Raw genomic sequence first — 19331 nt, 5'->3', positions numbered from 1 at the left:
AAAATGCCCATGTTTATTACACAATGAAACAGTATTGAGCTCCTAAGAATAATAAAATCATGTAATTTTCACATCAGTACATTGCTCAGTTCTTATCACAGAAGCTTATCTATCTATCTATCTATCTATCTATCATCGGATTTTTGAGACAGGATTTCTCTGTGTAGTTTTAGTGCCTGTCCTGGATCTCTCTCTGTAGACCAGGCAAGCCTTGAACTCACAGAGATCCGCCAAGCTCTGCATCCTGAGTGCTGGGATTAAAGCCTTGCTCCACCACCACCCAGCACAGGAGCTTATTTTTGCAGTAGATGGTAAGTAGCACAGAACTCCACAACTAGTCAGTGTGAATAGACTAAGTAAAATAATCAAAACACAAAAGTAAAGCCAAACAACCTTTCTGCAACACGACTATTACTTGGTGTGTAATTCAGTTTATAAATCCTGGTTGCCATTTGCATTCTATGATATTATCAACATGGGTCTTCAGCATCATGAAGTTGAATTTTTTTTTATAAAACATTTTTTTCTCTATTGATGGTTTCTAAACAAAATTATTCAATGTCCGAATGCTACAAGTTTCATTTGTAGTTATGGTTGAGTCCAGGGGCATTAGCAGTGTGGTCCAAAACATAAATATTGCCTCATGTATTTTGCCAGTTAGTTTTTAGAAAAGTGCATTCAGGTTATGTTAAAGGTGTCTACACTTTTGAGCCTTTTTACCCAAATGATATATAGGCTATCAATTTATTAATTTTTAAAGATGTTCTGCATCCATTAATTTTAAATATCTCAATAGTTTCCATTAACTTAATGAAGACAGCTCTTTTTAATGAAATTGGCAATAACTTTAATCTGTTTTCTTGAAAGATGTAGATGGTCAAAGCACTTGTGGAAACCTTGTTTAGCCAGAGGTAATCAAGTTGAAACAGTGAGTTAATACTTGAAAGTGTTCCTAATCAGACCAAAAGGGTACTGGGAACATAACATGGTAAATTGAGTTATTTAAATATTTGAAGTCAGTGCTCACTGTCAATTCTTTTTTCTTTTTGACCTTGTAGTGGGAGCCTGAATTTTGGATATGGAATTATTGGTTCAAAAAGTTTCACTAGTTTTAGTCATTATATTAAAAATGAGTAGGTTAATGGGTATCTACTATCACTTTTGTTCTTTAAACATTTTTTTTTTTCTGGGAATAAAATCTGTGTTTTGTGCTTAATGTTCCTCACTACAGTTAACTCCCTAGTATGCACAGAGTAACTTCAATGTGTTGAGTATTTTTTGTGTTTTTTAAAAAATGGTAATTTTAATACAACAATCCTATATTAATATTCCTTTGTTCTGACAAGATACCGAAGACGTAAACAGCTTAAATTATTTATATCACCTATTTTGTAAGAGAGAGTCCATCTGACTTCATTTTTTACTTTATGAAAAAATATCTTGTGTACATTTCATAATGCATAGTATCACACAAAAGGATAAATACATTACATAGCATATAAATACATATAGAATACCTTCTATTTCTTGAATTTTTTCACACTTTATGCTTTCTTTCATGGTTTTGCAATTATGTTTTCTCAGTTTGTATTTTTATTCTCCCTTTTAGTCTGCCTTTCACTTGACTTCTTTTTGGGAAGACTTTCTGGCATCTTTTTTTCTTGTCCAATTATAATCTTCTTGGTGGCTATTCTTAGTTTTATTTATCATTGATATTTATCCATAAAGATGATGAACAGTCTGTAATATGTGTTCAGTAACTTTAGATTTCCTCCAGTTTATTTCACAGAACTATGTATTGCATTTCAAGGTTAATGATTATTTAATAAAAGCCTAAAAATGAAAGTTATAAAAATAAAAGGATACACAATATCAAGTGTTTACATGAATGTAGAAAATAAAGAAAACAGCCAGTGACTGTTATTGGAAATTAAATATATGCTGTTTACTTTGGGAAAACTATTGGTTTCTAGCATTCCACTTCAAATATATATTTATACTATGAACTTAAAAGTCTACTCTCATACAAAAGGCAAACAGAAATATGTTCAATAAATCGTTTCTTCTAAAATGATCACAGCAACATCATCCATATTAGCTGAAAATGGAGAGCTCAAATGTACATGGATAGTAGAAGGAATAAACATATTTCAATATGTCCATCCATTAGAGTACCACAAAACAAAGAGGTTTAATGAACTTTTACCATAGTATTTTGGATCAATCTTATTAAACAAATGTCAAGGAAAATAATTTTGATCCAAAATCCTTTGTATGTGATGCCACCTGTAGTAAAGGAAATTTGAACTGATGTATTGTTAGATTTCTTGATAGCAGTTATCCAAAATGAAGCAAAAGTACACATAGAGGGTGTCTAAGCTCCCAATGATTCTATGTCTTGATGTGGATACTGACAACACAGGGATTTATAAGGAACAGAATTGGTTTCCCTATATTTTCTTATTTGAATTCTCTGTTGGTGTTCTACATTCCCTACTATAAAAACCTCATTGCATTTAGTTTAACTTCTCTGGTTTCTTGCCTTTGGGATGCATCTTATAAAGAATGTGAGATTTTGTAGAAGGTGCTATCCTACATCTCACATGTTGGTCCTCTGGCTCATAATGTTTCCACCCTCTCTTCCACAAGGTTCCCTTGACCATTAGATGTGGGATTTTGAAGATGAAGCAATTGGGGCTAGTCTCCCCAAGAACAGTTTTCTGTGTATTTTGCCCAGTTGTGGATCTCTGTAATAGTATCCATCTGTTGCAAAAAGAAGCATCATCTTTGATGAAGAGCAGAAGAGCTATGCTTATCTGTTAATATGAGGATATAAGTATTTAGAATACAATTATGAAAGTTTAGGAAAACAGCAAGATTAGGTTGTCTCCTAGGGTCTATGACCACTGTAGCCACAGGTACTTGGCTAGTTTTACAGTATAATGTGTGAATTCCCTCTCATTGTGCAGGACTTAAGTCCAACTCTCAAGATGATAGTGTACTTTTGCTTGGTAATTTCTTGTTTTGGCTCATAGTCATTACATCTGGGCATGACTATTATTTTTCTCCCTTTGCAGCTTACACAGAAATTTTAGACACTGTGAGAGTTATTCCTCATGAAAGAGGCACCCAGGTAAATTCTGAATCAATTCTTCAAAGTTCTATGTCTGAAGTATGTGGTATCTTTAATGATAGGGTATTAACTTCAAATTGGGGGAGGCAACCAAGGACAATAGAAATTGCCTCTTACTATAGCAATTGAGCATGAAATAATTTCATGGATGCTGGCATAAAATACAAAATTCTTATATCATAATCAAATGAATTTATTACTAGTGGCAATACAAATAAAAGGAGTGTCATTATTTATGTTGCATAAAATTGAGTTCCTATAGGGCAATTTAAAGAAGAAAAGATGAACCCTCAATGGATTGGTTAACAACAAGTGACTCCTGAGCTCAGGAAAAGTAAAACTTTTTCTCTTAGCAGTAAGCTTGACTATTTAGAATATTTTTTGAGAGTATAACATAATTACATCATTGTTCACTCCTTTAAATCACTCATATATGCTCTCTTTGCTTTCTGTATCCATGACTTTTAAAAATTAATTGTTGTTGTTAAAAAACTCAATAATTCAACTAAAATTCAAAGAAAAGCCTTATGAGTAGAATGATTGATGCAGAAGACAGGATATCAGGAATTTAAGACAAAAAAAGTGGATCTAGTCAAAATAAACAAAGTCTATAAAATATTCTTAAATGTACAGGAAAGAAACATGCTAGAAATGTGAGACACAATAAAAATATCAAACATTTATTGTAGGATTAGAGGAGGGATAAGAATCTCAGGTCAATGTTATAGATCAGATCTTCAAAAAGATTATAGAAGAAACTTTCACGAAAACTAAGGTAAGAAATACCCACACAGATACAAAAAGCAGACAGAAAACCAAAACGATAAGGCCATAAAAGAAAATATCCATTTCATATTATCAGGAAATTGTCCAAGAATAGAGTTGTATGAGGAAAAATTTGAGTGCTTATGGAAACACTCCAAGAAAACAGGCCAAGAGTCTTGTGACCTCAAGCCTCTACAAATGATGGAATTGTTTTTAGATTGTGTTTTCTTGCTCCTTCCAGGTATAGTGGATAGGAATGAGTTTACTTCAGATTACTCATTATTGCTTGCAGTTGTTATTCAATTAAACATTTAAACTATCCTTTATATGCCTGTGTGGCAATCACGTTTGTTTATTTGTTTGTTTGTTTGTTTGTTTACCATGTGAAGCTTGTCTTGTATAAATCTATACAACCTGAACTTATTGAGAACTTTGTTCATGTGATTTTTTCTTAGCCCTCAAAGTATAAAGTGGCTGATGCTCTGAATAAAGTTTGCTACTGCATGAGACTTTAGTCTGCCTCATTTATCAGCTCCAATTTCCCAGGTCCCACAGCCTCTATAGCAGTGACAGTACACCATAGTTAAAACCCTAAGTATATAGAACAAAAGAAGTGTGTTAAAAGCTACAAGAGATACAATACAAATCACATAAAAGAAAAACTCATTAGACTAAAAGCTGATTTCTCAATAGGAAATTTGAAGCCAAAAGAGCCTACAGTAATGCATTTCAAGTCCAAAGAATCATGTTGGCCATGCTAGACTAATATACTGAACAAAACTATTCATCATGGTTGAAGAAAGGAAAAACTTTCCACAACATAAACAGTTGAAAACAATTTATATCCAAAAAAACAATACCTACAGACAATATAGGAAGCAATATTTTGGGCTGAAGTGTGGAAGAAGTGGAGTCAAGAGAGTGTGGAATGAAAAACACAGTGGTAGTTTCTAAAGCACAAAGTACCACTAAGAACACAAACAACAGTATCAAATATCAAAAGCATAGTTATTGCAATCAACAAAAAAATTTCAATATGAACTTTGAATATTATTGGCCTCAATTCTCCAATGGAAAGAGACAGGCTGGCAGAATTGATCAAGAAAATAATCCATCTGTCTATTGTGTGCAGGAAACACTTTTTAGCTTTAAAGAAAGGGACAACATTATAGGGGGAAAAGTGGGCAAAAACCCTCCAAAAAATTGGAACAAATAATCAAGCAGGTGTTTCTATCCTAATATCTGACAAAATAGATTTCAAACTAAAACTTATTAGAAGAGATAAAGAAGGACACATCATTCTAATCAAGGGAGCAATCAACCAAGGAGGCATTATTATCCTAGATATAAACAGATAAAACTCTGGTATAGCCAATTTCATAAAATATGTACTAATGGATTTCATGATCTTGATTAATACTAACCTAATAATAGTAGGTTATTTGAATACCCCACTTTCTCCAATTGACATGCCATCTAGACAAAAAAAATGTGCATAGAAACACCATCTTACATCGAATGGACTTAAAAGTATCTACAGAATATTCTACCCCAATATCAAAGAATGTACATTCTACTCAGCAGCATATGGAAGCTTCTCTAAAATAGACCACATTCTCTAAAATGAGACACAAAGCAAATCCTTATAAATTCAAAAAGTGTGAATTAACTCCATGTATCCTGTCTGAACACAATGCAATAAAACTTAAAATTAGTAGCCAATAAATGTGTCTCCAGTGAATATACAAACTCATAAAGATTAAACAACTCATTACTGAATGTTAAATGAGTCAAAGAGGTAATCCAAATTTTCTGGAATGAAATGAAAATGAAAACATGAGACACATTGAAGGCAGTTGTAGGGGTGAAATGTATAGCTCTACACATACAGAAAAATAAGAAAAAGCATAAATAAATAACTTAACATTGCAACATCAAAAAGTTGATGGTGATACAAATTAGAGCAGAAGAGAAACAAATATGACAGAACTTCAGCTCAACTAACAAAAAGAAAGAGTTGTACATTGAACTAGACACACATGACAACAGATTAGCTGGAAGACGAATGGTTAAATGATTTTTTTATTAATAAAATAAACACAAAGCCAGATATTAGTGTGCAAAATGAGAGATCAGAGAAGTAGAAAGAAGCCAGCCACATTCTTACCACTAGGAAATCCTCAGCCAAGAGAGAGCTATTTCCTGTATGCTCATGCTTATATCCTTACTATGTCCTGCCAGCTCACTTCCTCTCTGCCCTGCTACATCACTTCCTCTTTATGCCCAGCTCTATCACCTCCTGTCTGTCTGTACAGACCTCCAGACTTCTGTGGTTAATTAGTGCCAGGAATTAAAGGCGTGTATCACCATACCTGGCTCTGTTCCCAGTGTGGCCTTAAATTCATAAAGATACAGATGAATCTCTGCCTCCCAAATGCTAGTATTGAAGGCAAGTGCCACAGTTTTCTGACTTCTATGTTTAATATAGTGGCTGGCTTTTTCCTCTGATGTCCATGCAAGCTTTATTTACTAGAACACAAATAAAATATCACCACAGAATATCCACTATTAACAAGTTGGCTTTATCCCTGAGATGAAGGGATGGTTCAACACATACAAGTCAATAAATGTAATCAACCATGTAAAGGGACTTAAATTAAAAAATATGTGATAATCCCAATATATGCAAAAACGTCTTCTACAACAATCCATCACACCTTCAAGATAAAAGTCCTAGAATGTGTAGTACTAGAGGGAACACTCTTCACCGTGATAAAAGTTATATATGATAAACCTACAGCAATCACACATGAAGCAATCCTTCCAAAGTCAGGAAAGAGACATTGCTGTCTACTATACTCATTCCTTTTCAATATTGTACTCAAAGCACTAGATCTAACTTTAAAGCCAGAGAAAATAAAAAAGCATACATATTGGAAAATAAGTCAAAATACAACGATTTTCAGATGACACAAGAGTATACCTAAAAGATCCAAAAGAAAATTGCCTGAAAATTCTTAGAAATGAACAAATTCAGCAATATGGGATGATACAGGATCAACTTGCACAAATCAAAAGCTTTTCTTAAACTAACGACAAATATACTAAGAAAGAGATCACAGATATGCACAATATCCCCCAAGAAAATACATAGGAATAAACTTCACAAAAAAGTGAAGTACCTCTATAATAAAAACTTTTAACCTTTGAAGAAAGAGATAGAGAAGAACATTAGTAAATGGAAAGACATCCTATACATATAGATTTGCAGAATTGCTGTTGTAAAGCTGGGCAGTGGTGGCATACACCTTTAATCCCAGCACTTGAGGAGGAGAGACAGGAGGATCTCCATGAGTTTTTGGCCAGACTGTTCTGCAGAGAGAGTTCCAGGACAGGCTCTAAAGCTATACAGAGAAACCCTGTCACAAAAACAAACAAACAAACAAACAAAAACAGAATAAGAATTACTTATGTGCAACATAAATTTTACAGGTCCAGTACAACCTCAATCATATTCACATCTAATTCTTCACAAAAATAGGAAAAAAAACTATCCTAACTGGATATCCACAAAGGACCCCACATAACTAAAACAGGACTGAGCAAATCGAACAATGCTGGAGGGATTCCCTTTCTAGATCTTAAGATACATTTGATAGACATAGTAACAAAAGCAATTCAAATTACCAACACAATTCTTCACATATCTGGAAAGAATAATACTCAACTTCATATGGAAAAACAAAAAACCCAGGACAGCCAAAAGAATCCTGTACAATAAAACAACCTCTGGAGACATCACGATCCCCGACCTCAAGCTGTACTATAGAGCTACCATAATAACAACAGCTTGGTACTGGCATAGATTTATTTTCATCATGAAAGATATGAATTAAAAACAGTGGATGCTGCGAAAAAGTTTACAGGCTTTAGAGGGTTAATTTGATGCACATAAAGGAACAATAATGGTGACTAGTTTTATTTGGTCCTGAAAAGGACAGAATATCATTAGCAGAGGTACTCTGTACTCCCTCATTGAGTTCTCTTGAATCTTTGCAAGAAAATGAAAGAAACTGCAAAAATAAGAGTACCAAGAATGACTTTTTAGCAAGCCTCAATGTATCACTTTTTATTCTATTGCAAGATGCATAAAAACATAAAATGTTATTTATGAAAAATGGGACTATTGAATTATTTATGAATCTTACGTAGGATGGCCAACACCTAATCTCAGCTGGGCTGGCCTGCACAAGCTTCTTTCAATGCATCTCTCCCCTTTGCTGAATTTACAAACTGACTCAAAAATATTTCCATGGCAATTGTAGAAGCATCATACCTCATTAAGACTACTCAGCATGTCAACCAAAGCAGGTAACATTAGACAAACGTCCAAAATCAAAAGATAATGCAAAACACCCCACCTCCCCTGGATGGTGGTGGAAAGAGATAAGAGTAAGGAAAAGTTTCCAAAGAGAAATATGATCTCCTGCATTCACCTTTCCGCTTTGCATTCATTCTGTTGCCCATGTACTTCAACTCTAGGAGAAAACTCAATTAGTAAGAAACCGAATCCAAATAACAAAGAACTGCACTGTCCTCTTGAGAAATGCTTATATCTGATAAACAAACACAGCACAAGTGTAGTCACTAATGTTAGCAATTTATTTATCTCCTTGAATCTATATTAGTCGAGAGGGCTCCAGACAGGACAACATAGTGGACAAAGTCAGAATAGCACTGAAGGCCAAGATTCCTTTTTTTAAACTTACGTACCAAATTATTTTTCTTTGTCTTTCCTTCTCTTTCAGAAACCAACTCATCTCCAATTACAGTAGAAAATCAAATGCTATGTTTGCTCTAATTGCCAATCCACCAACTTATTAAGCTTTAGTGGCCAAATAAATTCTTGATATTTTCCTGAGGACATAATAATGACATAATTATAAAATAATCAAAAACTTAGTCTACTGAAAACTGTAACATTATCATTTTCATTTATGCTCTTCATTAAATACAAGAGTTCAAACTTTCAAAGACCTTTGGGCTTCTAGCCAACTTATGACTATGCCAACAAACATCTGAAAACTGCCATGCACACTGTTTTACATTAAATTGAGTCACAGAAACAATGCCTCATTTTATGTTTCATTTCCTATATTTCCCCAATTACCATCAGATACATCAACATGCTCAGTACAAAACTTTTTCTCAAGAAATTTCAGGGTTCTGAATCCTCTGCTGCTTTCCCTGTCCCTGCATACACAATTTTTCCACATTGCCACCTGACAAGAAGACACTAATTCATACCAGTTCACTGACTAGCAGATCACATTTTATTTTTAAGGCAATAATATGATGGGGCCTTTATTTTAAAGATTAAAACCTCCAGGACTATGAAACTGAACACAGATCCAAAGTTTATATAACTGGAAGAGATAGTGGACTTCCCTAAATTCTTTAGAAGTAGATGGACATAGTAGCAATAATTACTATACACGTGGTGGAATACCCAGTGAAATATTCTTAATGACCATAGCTAAAGCTGACAACCAATGTTTGACCCCTGAGTCATACATGGTAAAAGGGTGAATGGACACCAATAATTTGTCCTCTGACTTCTACATGCTTCCTGTGAAATACCAGCACACACACACACACACACACACACACACACACACACACACTCACATACACAAAAGTTAACCACTATATCCTTGTATGTTTGCACTCCACGTTTTTGTTTTATCAAGTCACAAAACATTAGTTTATTCTAGGACTTTTGCTTCCTGCTATATATAAACCAGAGCTTTCTGTATTGATACAGATACTTAGAATTTCCTCAAGTAATTTTTGTTCCTCCAAGGAAGCCAGGCTTAAAAATACAGAACTGTGTAATAATCAAAAGAGTATTGTGGAAGAAGGGGCAAAAAAATTGTAAGAGCTGGAGGATGAGGGACTTTTCTGTGGGATTGTGTCTCATAGGAATGTAAGAAAGTCTAAGAAACATGACAGCCTAAACATGTGTCAAATAAATGCTAATAAGCATGCCAAAGTGGACAAGTGAAAGCCCATGAGGCCTAAGCCCTACACAAAGTATTACAAGTAACTGACACGTGTTGAGAATGGGAGAAATAGTCTACTAGGAAGAGTATACACAAATGACTTTTAATACCACATGGTCAACCCATAAAAATATACATACAAATAATGTTATACAGATGGAACAGGTTGTATTTATGTATTTAAGAATATAGGCACGTACATATACATATATTAATTTAATACTTTAAAAAGGAGGCCATGAATTTGAAAGAGAGGAAGGAGGGGTATATAACAGGGTTTGGAGTGATGGACAAGAAGGGGAAATGACATAATTATATTATAATCTCAAAAGAACAGAAGAAATCATTTAAGAAAGTTCTGTTCTTGTTTTGTTATGTCACCTGTTTTTAACCAATAATTCTCCTGTCAGATATGATTTTCTTATTTTAAAAATGAACAAGGATTATCATCAGATTTCTTGATAATTTACCTGTATTACAACTGCAATTCAGATGACACCTTTTTATGAATTCATGCTTCAGTAATGTATTGTGAAAAAACAAATACCTATTTCAGGAACTTAATATTCTCACTTGCAGTCTCTTCTGCAATGATAAACCTAGCACCTTGGAGAGAGCCATTACAAGTAAGGGCTGCTTTGGTTCTGTACTTGTTATGACTCTTTTTTTCAACAACAAACAAACATTAACTCCAAAGAAGACTCTGTACTCAAGTATCACTACTTTCTGGTGATGATGATGATGGTGTTGATGATGATGATGATGATGATTATGATGATGATGATAGATTTTTCAACTAATAATTCCCATTCTGGTAATGCATCTGACTGTCCTAGCTCATCCATCTATCATCAGACTGTAATTCCTCATAAGCTCTATCTTAAATCTTATATACCAGAGCATATTAATGCTCCCAACTATATTTCTATTTCTCCATGTTGATTCCTATTGCCCTTCTTCCATTCTTTTTCCCTTCATGACCCTGATTGCTTATGGATGTTTATCATACTGCCAAATAAAACTTAAACTCATGGGGTACTCTTGTCTAGTATACCTTCCCTCACAAAGAGAAAGCTTCTCCTGCTGCCTTTTTTTCCAGATAATACTAAAATAATTTTCTTTCAAAGTTTTCATTGACATTTACTTGCCCTTGAATTTTTCAAATATAAATTAATTCCATTAAATATAATGAAAATATGTATCAAATAAGCTAGTAATTTTTTTTTAATTTTTGTCTGTTGCACTTAATTGGCTACCTTATCTATTTATTAAATTATAAAATGTAGTAATGAAAATAAATAAAGCAAATATCCAGAAGAAAGCAACCAAAGATAAGCAAACTGGAGAGAAAGAAAGAGAGAGGTAGTTCCTGATAAACTTCAATTGGAATTTCCTTTGTTATATGTTCTGAATAGGAGCTCAGTATCATTGATAGCAATTACACACAAATATTAAATTGCACCATGTTTTTGAATGCTTCCCAATTCTTCAGGAACAGTTCACTTAATGGCTACTTTGTACATTTATAACAATAAAAATACAATGCATGCAAATAAAATATATGTGCTTTCTAGAAGATAAGACACATAAATGAATTTCACAGACATAACTAATTTGTCTTGTTACAATTGGTGCTGTGATCTAAGTACATAGTTTCTCTTTTATAACTACAGAATGCAGGTTATCTAATGAACCTACTTTCATTATATAACTCATGGAAACTTGTAGCCAGAAGTTTTCCTGTGTTCTGCCCAGTGTGCCACCACTCAGACCCAAGTGAACACACAAATGCTTATATTAATTAAAATTGCTTGGCTTTTTAGTAGGAAGATCAGGCTTCCTACTGACTAGCTCTTATACTTAAACTCAGCCCATTTCTGCTAATCTATAAGTTGCCATGTGTTCAGTGGCTTTACCTGTGTGCCATTACATGCTGCTCCCTGGACGGCAGGCTATTGTCTCCTCAGCTCTCTTTTCTTCTCCCCTATCTCTCCAGTTAGAATTTCCCACCTAATCCTTATTCTGCCTCACCATTGGCCAAACAGATTTATTTATCAACCAATCAGAGCAAGATATTTTCACAGTATATAGAAAGACATTTCCCCATCAGAACTCAATATGTCAGAGCTGGAAAAAACTTGAACTCAAATTTCTTACCTAATTAATAAGGAATCTTAGTATTAATGTGGCTAAATGAATTGATCTAGGGTTCACTGATGCTTTTACAATTATATTTAAATCATAGATTTGCTTGCTCAAGTGAAATCATATTGTGTGTTTTCTATAAAAGTATTTGTACATTCTGTAATATATTCTACCTAAACACTGGGCAAATTTAGAGCAATGTACTGGGTCAAGTTTTGAGAGACTGACTCATTCTTATTTTTTCTTGCATTGTTTTATTTTGAGAAATTATTTCTGTGGTCAGTGGCATCCAGACACAGCCTCCTGAGTCTAGGATAGCAAATGTGAACCACCATGCCATTTTCTGTTTTATTCTTAATTTAAATATTTTTGTATTATAATTTTTCTTTAACTTTTACAATCAAGTAGAAAATTCATTTGTCTAATATTTATTGAATGGTTTCTCTGTACCTGTTCAATTTCCAAACAGAAAGAGATGATAAATGTGGGTTTGTTAGATATGTAAATGGTTTAATGTGAATTACTGATTTCTTTATTTTGAAAAATAAATAAATCTTTTCCAATTTTACCATCTGAAAGTGTTATATTCCTTTTACCATATTCAAGCTACTTACCACAAACCTGAGAGATGACTGTTGGTTCTAGATACATGAATGTGGTGGTTTTAAAGATAAAAATTAGTTTTAAAATAACTTTTGTATTGATAAATTAAAAATGTAGATTGAGTTTACTATCTAAAAGGTTGTTTTTAAAATAACTTGGAAGTACTGTTTTTGTAATAATGACTATTTCTACAGTTAACAATTAGCCAGTAACTTGTAAATACAACTTAAATATGGGAAGTAAAATAGGTAAATACCTTTGTATTTTGTGCTTTTAGATAGGAAATTAAGTCCATATCAATGTCTGTCATCTCTCTATATACATAATTAATTTACAAATAAATGAGTATATGTACATATTTTATATATATATAACTACATAAGTATGTACTAAGTAGTGGTTTTCATTGCTCAAGTTGACAGCAAAGGGGTATATAATGAGAATATGTGGAGTCAGGGAAAATCAGCCAATATTTTTGGGGCTGTCAGATACAAAAGTAGCAGGATGATAGATGCTATTGTAGACAGTTGCAAAGGAAACAAATGAGCCCAGAATTGGACAGGAGCAGGGATAGGGTGAGCTTTGCAGACTTGGTGAACTCTAAGGTGATTGTTGAGAATGTATAAGAATCAATCAGAACAGAAATGGAGAAGCGATATTCAAGGCAAAATGAATTATATGAATTTTGATAAGAAGATCTGAAAGATCAAGGAATAGTCTTGAAATGGAAAATGATTGGATAATTCCGGAATGTCTGGAGATGAGGCAGGAGACAAGAAGGAAGATGAAATGCAATTCTTTGTGTATCTTGCTGAGAAGGTTGATTTTTAAGATTGAAGTTCAATTTGAGAAAGTACAAACTGTCATAAATGAAGAAGATAGAGAAGCAAGGCTTGTTGAATAGAATAACACTTGGCTATAAAGGAGTCAATACTAAATCCTGGACTGACTATAAATTGCCCGCAATATATCTGCTCTTGTATTTTTCCATTAGCATAGGTTGATACAAAGACCAAGAATAAAGGAAACCAAATGATAAAATAATTAACCATACCTTAAATTAAATCCACTGAAACAAATGAGTATAACAGAATAATTTCACTACTTATACAAAGTAATGAGGCACAACTGAGGAATATAATTTATAGATTGAAACTAAATCCTTCACTAGTGAACATTGCACCAGGAAATAATAAGCTACTCTAACATCATGAGCTGTCATGGCAAGCTTTTGTATAGAATAAAAGTTTGTGTATAAAATATAAACATTTAAAAATAATTATGTAATATGTATAGAATAATCCAGTTTTTGTAAGCACACAAGGGAGTAAGTATAAATTTAGTTTCTATTTATTAACTTTATATTTGTTTAAATGTGTGAATGTATGTGTTGTATATCTGAGTGTGGTACATACATGTGTAAATGTACATGCTCCTCAGGCACATCAATTGTCTTCTATCACTCTTCTTATTTCCTTCAAACTAGTTCCCTCACTTCTGACTGGAAGCTTGACAATCCAGCTAGTCTCGACACGTAGCCAGCAAGCTCCCATGACCTTCCTATTTCTTTTTTTTTTTTCCCCGCCCCGACCTTCCTATTTCTATACCTTGATACTGGGGGTTATAGTTGTTCAGAGTTGTTCCAGCTTTTTTGTGAGTTCCAGAGAGTAAATATCGAGTCCTTATATTTGCATTAAAATCACTGTAACACTACACACTTCCCATAATTTAACAGATATAATCTTAATTTAAAATCTATAAGTTAGAAAGGCATAATAGAATATGATTAATATTGAGAATAACATTTTTAATTTCTTTTAGATTTTATTTATTCTTATCTCATATATTACATTTTGACCACAGTTTCCTCTCCCTCCTCTTTTAAATAGCTCCCTCCCTCACCTCTTCTCTACCCTAGATCCACTCCTCAGTTTCCCTTCAGGAAAGGGCGGGCCTCCCAAGGATATCAGCCTAACATGGCACAACAAGTTACAATAATACCAGACACATACACTGTGGTGATACTTTATTTGTACTGAAATGTGATCTTATTTGTATGTTAATAAAGTTGCCTTGGGGTCAGAGCAAGCCATAGCAGAAGCTGGGCAGTGGTGGTGCACACCGTTAATCTCAGCACTTGGGAGGCAGAGCTAGGTGGATCTCTGTGTGTTCAAGGATACAGCCAGAATGGAGACACAGGCCTTTAATCTCAATACCAACCATAGAAGACCTGGAGGTCTGTACAGACAGGCAGTGACAAGGAGATCATGTGGTTGGGTTTATAACCAATGAGAAGGCAGAACAGAAAGTCTATAAAAAAGAGAAAAACACAGGAAGTAGCTCTCTTGTGGAGAGGAAAGACAGAGCAGCAGTGAAGGGTAACGTTTTTCAGCTCTCAGCTATTGCTCTGACCTCTTGGCTTTTAACTCTGCAATTGGTTCTGTGTTTCTTATTTAACAAGACAGTTAACATCTACAATACCCTCATAGTAAGGCTGGATAATGCAAACAATTAGGAGGAAAGTGGTCCCAAAAGCAGGCCAAAGAGTCAGCAACAGCCCCCACTCCACTATTAGGAGTCCCACAAGAACACCAAGCTGGACAACCAAAACATATATGCAGAGGAACTAGTGCAGACCTACTACGCAGGGTTGTGATTGTCGCTTCCGTCTCTGTGGACCATGTTCCTGTGGTGTCCTTGACTCCTGCAATCTTTCTTCCCCTTTTTCCACAGGATTCCCTGAGCTCTGTCTAATGTTTGGCTGTGGGTCTCTGCATCTGTTCCAATCAGTTGTTGCATGGAGCCGTTCTGATGAAGATTATGCTAGGATCTGGTCTATGTGTATAGAAGAGTAACGTCAGGAATCATTTCATTGCCTTTTTATATCTAGTTGTGTTTGGTACTAGCCTAGGACTGTGGGCTATCCAGCACCCCTCTCATGATAAGACGCTCAGGTTGAACCAGTCATTGGTTGGCTACTCGCACGCTTTCTGCTCCACTTTTACCGCCAGTATATCTTGTAGACAGGACAAATTGTAGGTTGAAAGTTTTGTGGCTAGGTTGCTGACCCAATCCCTTCACTGGAAGCCTTGGCTGATTACAGGACAGGGCTGGTTCAGGTTCCATGTCCCCCATTACTAGGACTCTTTGCTAGGGTCACCCTCATAGATTCCAGGGAGCTTCCAGTGTACTAGGTTTCTGCCTTGTCCCCAAAGTCCCCCCCCCCATTCCAGTTGTCTCTCCCAGTACTCTCCTCTGCTACCCCTGACCTGATCCCTCTTGTTCTCACCCCTACCCACCCCCAGTGCACCCACAAAATATTCTATTTCCCTTTCTCCAGAAGATCTATGAAATTTCTTCTTGATCCCTGAGTAAAATGCCTTTTAAAATAGTAAAGCCAAAGCATTACTCATTTAAAAAGATTAATACAATTTTAGCATGTCCCATACAAAGTAAATAAGTGTTCAGTTTTGAAGGATAAAATAAATGAATAAACTCTTCAAAATTTAGAACTTTTAAAGTATGAATTCATTACTCATAATATGAACACACTGGGTTAAAAATAAATAAATATAGAAAACACTGACAAATACAATTTTAAACACAAAGAAAAATACAGAGATTTTTTAAAGAACTATGGAGATATAATACATTTCATCATCATGAAATGATATTTATAGAAATTTTTTTAGGGTGGAAATCTTTCCTGATTTTTTATTTTATAATTAATTTAATTTTACATATCAGCCAAGAATTACCTGTCCTCCCTCCTTCCACCCCCTCCCCCTCCTCCCAGCCCAGCCCCCATTCCCATCTCCTCCAGGGCGAGGACTCCCCTGGGGGTTCAGCTCAACCTGTGAGATTCAGTCTAGACAGGTCCAGTCCCCTCTTCCCTTTACCCAGGCTGAGCAAAGTGTCCCTGCATAGGCCCCAGGTTCCAAACAGCCAGCTCATGCACTAAGGACAGGTCTCGGTCCCACTGCCTGGGTGCCTCCCAAACAGTTCAAGATATTCAATTACTTCACTTATCCAGAGGGTCTGATCCAGTTGGGAGCTCCTCAGTTATTGATTGGGTCATAGTTCATGTGTTTCCACCAGTTTGGCTATTTGTCCCTGTGCTTTTTCCAATCATGGTTTCAACATTTCTCGCTTATACACTCCCTCCTCTTTCTTGCTGATTGGACTCCTGCAGCTCTACCTGGGGCCTGGCAGTGGATCTCTGCATTTGCTTCCATCAGTCATTGGATTAGAGTTCTACCATGACAGTTAGGGTGTCTGGCCATCTGATGACCAGAATAGGTCAATTCTGGCTTTCTCTTAACAATTGCCAGTAGTCTATTGTGGAGGTATCTTTGTGGATTTCTGGGGACCTCTCTAGCATTTTGCTTCTTCCTATTCCCATGGGGTCTTCATTTATCATGGTCTCTTTTTCCTTGTTCTCCCTCTCTGTTCTTGATCCAGCTGGGATCTCCTGCTCCCCTAAGCTCACTTTCCCTCAACCCTTGCCCTTCATTACTCCCACACGTCCAGGTTGTTCATGTAGATCTCATCCATTTCTCTATCATTGGGTGATCCCTGTGTCTTTCTTAGGGTCCTCTTTTCTAGATAGCCTCCCTGGAGTTGTGAGTAGCAGTCTAAATTATTACTGAAATTGACAAACTCAAAACGTGACCTAATTGGTATAGGAGAGATTTTCAGATTTGTCATAGGCCTCAAAAATATCTTAGTCAAGATTACATGTTATTTATATGTTATTATAATGTCAAGGCTACACAAACTGTTTAGTCTCAAATAAAAAGCACCAAGCAGCATGCTTTTGGATGGTGCACAGTTGGGCAATCAATAATTAACAAAGGCAGTAGACACACATTGTTGCTGGCTCTGCAGCTTGGGTCTCACTGTCTCTGATACCCGGGGGCAGGGGGTGAGTAGACTCAGAGTCAATGTTACAGACTCCAGGAGGTTGAAAGCAAGCTCTCATTTATTAAACAAAGGGCTGAGGTATATATATGAGGGTTTGGGTGGGGTTTTTCTCCTAGCTGCTGTGGTGTTTCTTGTCTGGCTCTGGGCTGCATGTCATCATTTTCCAGTTTGGAGTTTATGGGTCAGGTTGCCACTGGCTAGTGTGTTCTCTGTACAAGTCACAGCTCATTATTTGCTTAAGGCATGGCCTAGTGCTTTGGTGTTTCCTGCCTCACTGCATGAGCACAGGTGCACACATGTAAACACTCAGATGTGCAAATATTTCCCATAGTCATCAGGTCTCAACCAGATTCAAATGATAATACCTAATTTTGAAAACAATTTCAGTTATCCTTTAAGTAGCATCTGGTGAAAAAAATATTAGACTATTTCAGAAATGAAACAATAGCTTTATTTCAAGAATTTTGTGATGCCTGGCAGTGGTGGCACATGCCTTTAATCCCAGCCCTGGGGAGGCAGAGGCAGATGGATCTCTATGATCTGATGGCCAGCCTGGTCTATAAAGCTAGTTCCAGGACAACCAACAAAACAAAACAAAACAAAGCAAAAACTAACCAACTAACCAAAAAGTGATTCTTTGATGATAAGGACAGTTCTATATCATGAAAAGAAGGTCTTAAACTAATGAAAATGGATATGTTTAAGAGTTACAAAAGCAGAAGTAGAAGTGCCAAATAAAATCAATCCCAGGAACTCACCTCATGTTACTAGACAACAAGTTGTTTGATAGATGCAATCCCTTGTATGTTTTCACTGATCTACTCCAATGATGGATTGATCCCTATTATCAGGAAGAGGGCCTATGACCTCATCATGTGATTTGGTATGTCCAAAGTCCAAAGAGCTCGGTTTTCCAAGAAACCTTGAGCCCCTTGCAACATAATATGCTTCTTGCATATTTATGGGTTTGATTTCAAAATGCAAACATAATGCCAGCAAGAAAAGAAGAAAGAAGCAATAAACTGTCCCTTCATTTGACCCTGGCATGACACATTATGTAATGTCTTTTCTTGCTACTGTTGTCACTTAGGTTTCTCCAGTATAATTCTTTGATTTCTTCTTTGATATAATTTTCATTTTGACTCTAGAAAACAAGCATTACAATCTCATATTATTTTGGTTGTGAGCCTACCCTCTAACGGCTGAGCCATCTCTCCAGCCCTAGCTGAATCCCCAGAAGAATCTTTGCCCTCGAGGAGATGGGAATGGGCGATTGGCTGGGGAAAAGTTGGGGGTGGGGGGAGGGGGGAGGACAGGGGAACCCATGTCTGATATGTAAAATTAAATTAAATTATAAAAAAAACAAGAAAAAACAAAAATAAAAAAATGATTGTAAAAAATAATCTCATATTATAAAACAAAGAAAAACTAATTTTTACTAATGGAAAGAGCATAGAAACAAGAGGATGAAAGGACACATATTTTAGTTCTAGTCCTCTGAGACATGTGCCAAGATAGGTTAGATATACAAGAGAACAGAATCAGAATGTCTGTGAAGGAATCATGGGAACTAAAGGTAAGTCCCTCTGTGACACAAGATAGGGAGAGAAAAGAAGACTATTTGGGCAGGGAATGTGTTAGAATACTGCACAGTACCATGAAAATCTTAATGAATCTGATAGGAAGTTCTTGAACAAAAA

This window comes from Onychomys torridus, chromosome X (assembly GCF_903995425.1).
Source record: "Onychomys torridus chromosome X, mOncTor1.1, whole genome shotgun sequence".
NCBI classification, from domain to species: domain Eukaryota; kingdom Metazoa; phylum Chordata; class Mammalia; order Rodentia; family Cricetidae; genus Onychomys; species Onychomys torridus.
The sequence above is the reverse complement of the archived record's forward strand: the minus strand, read 5'-3'. Positions refer to the sequence as shown.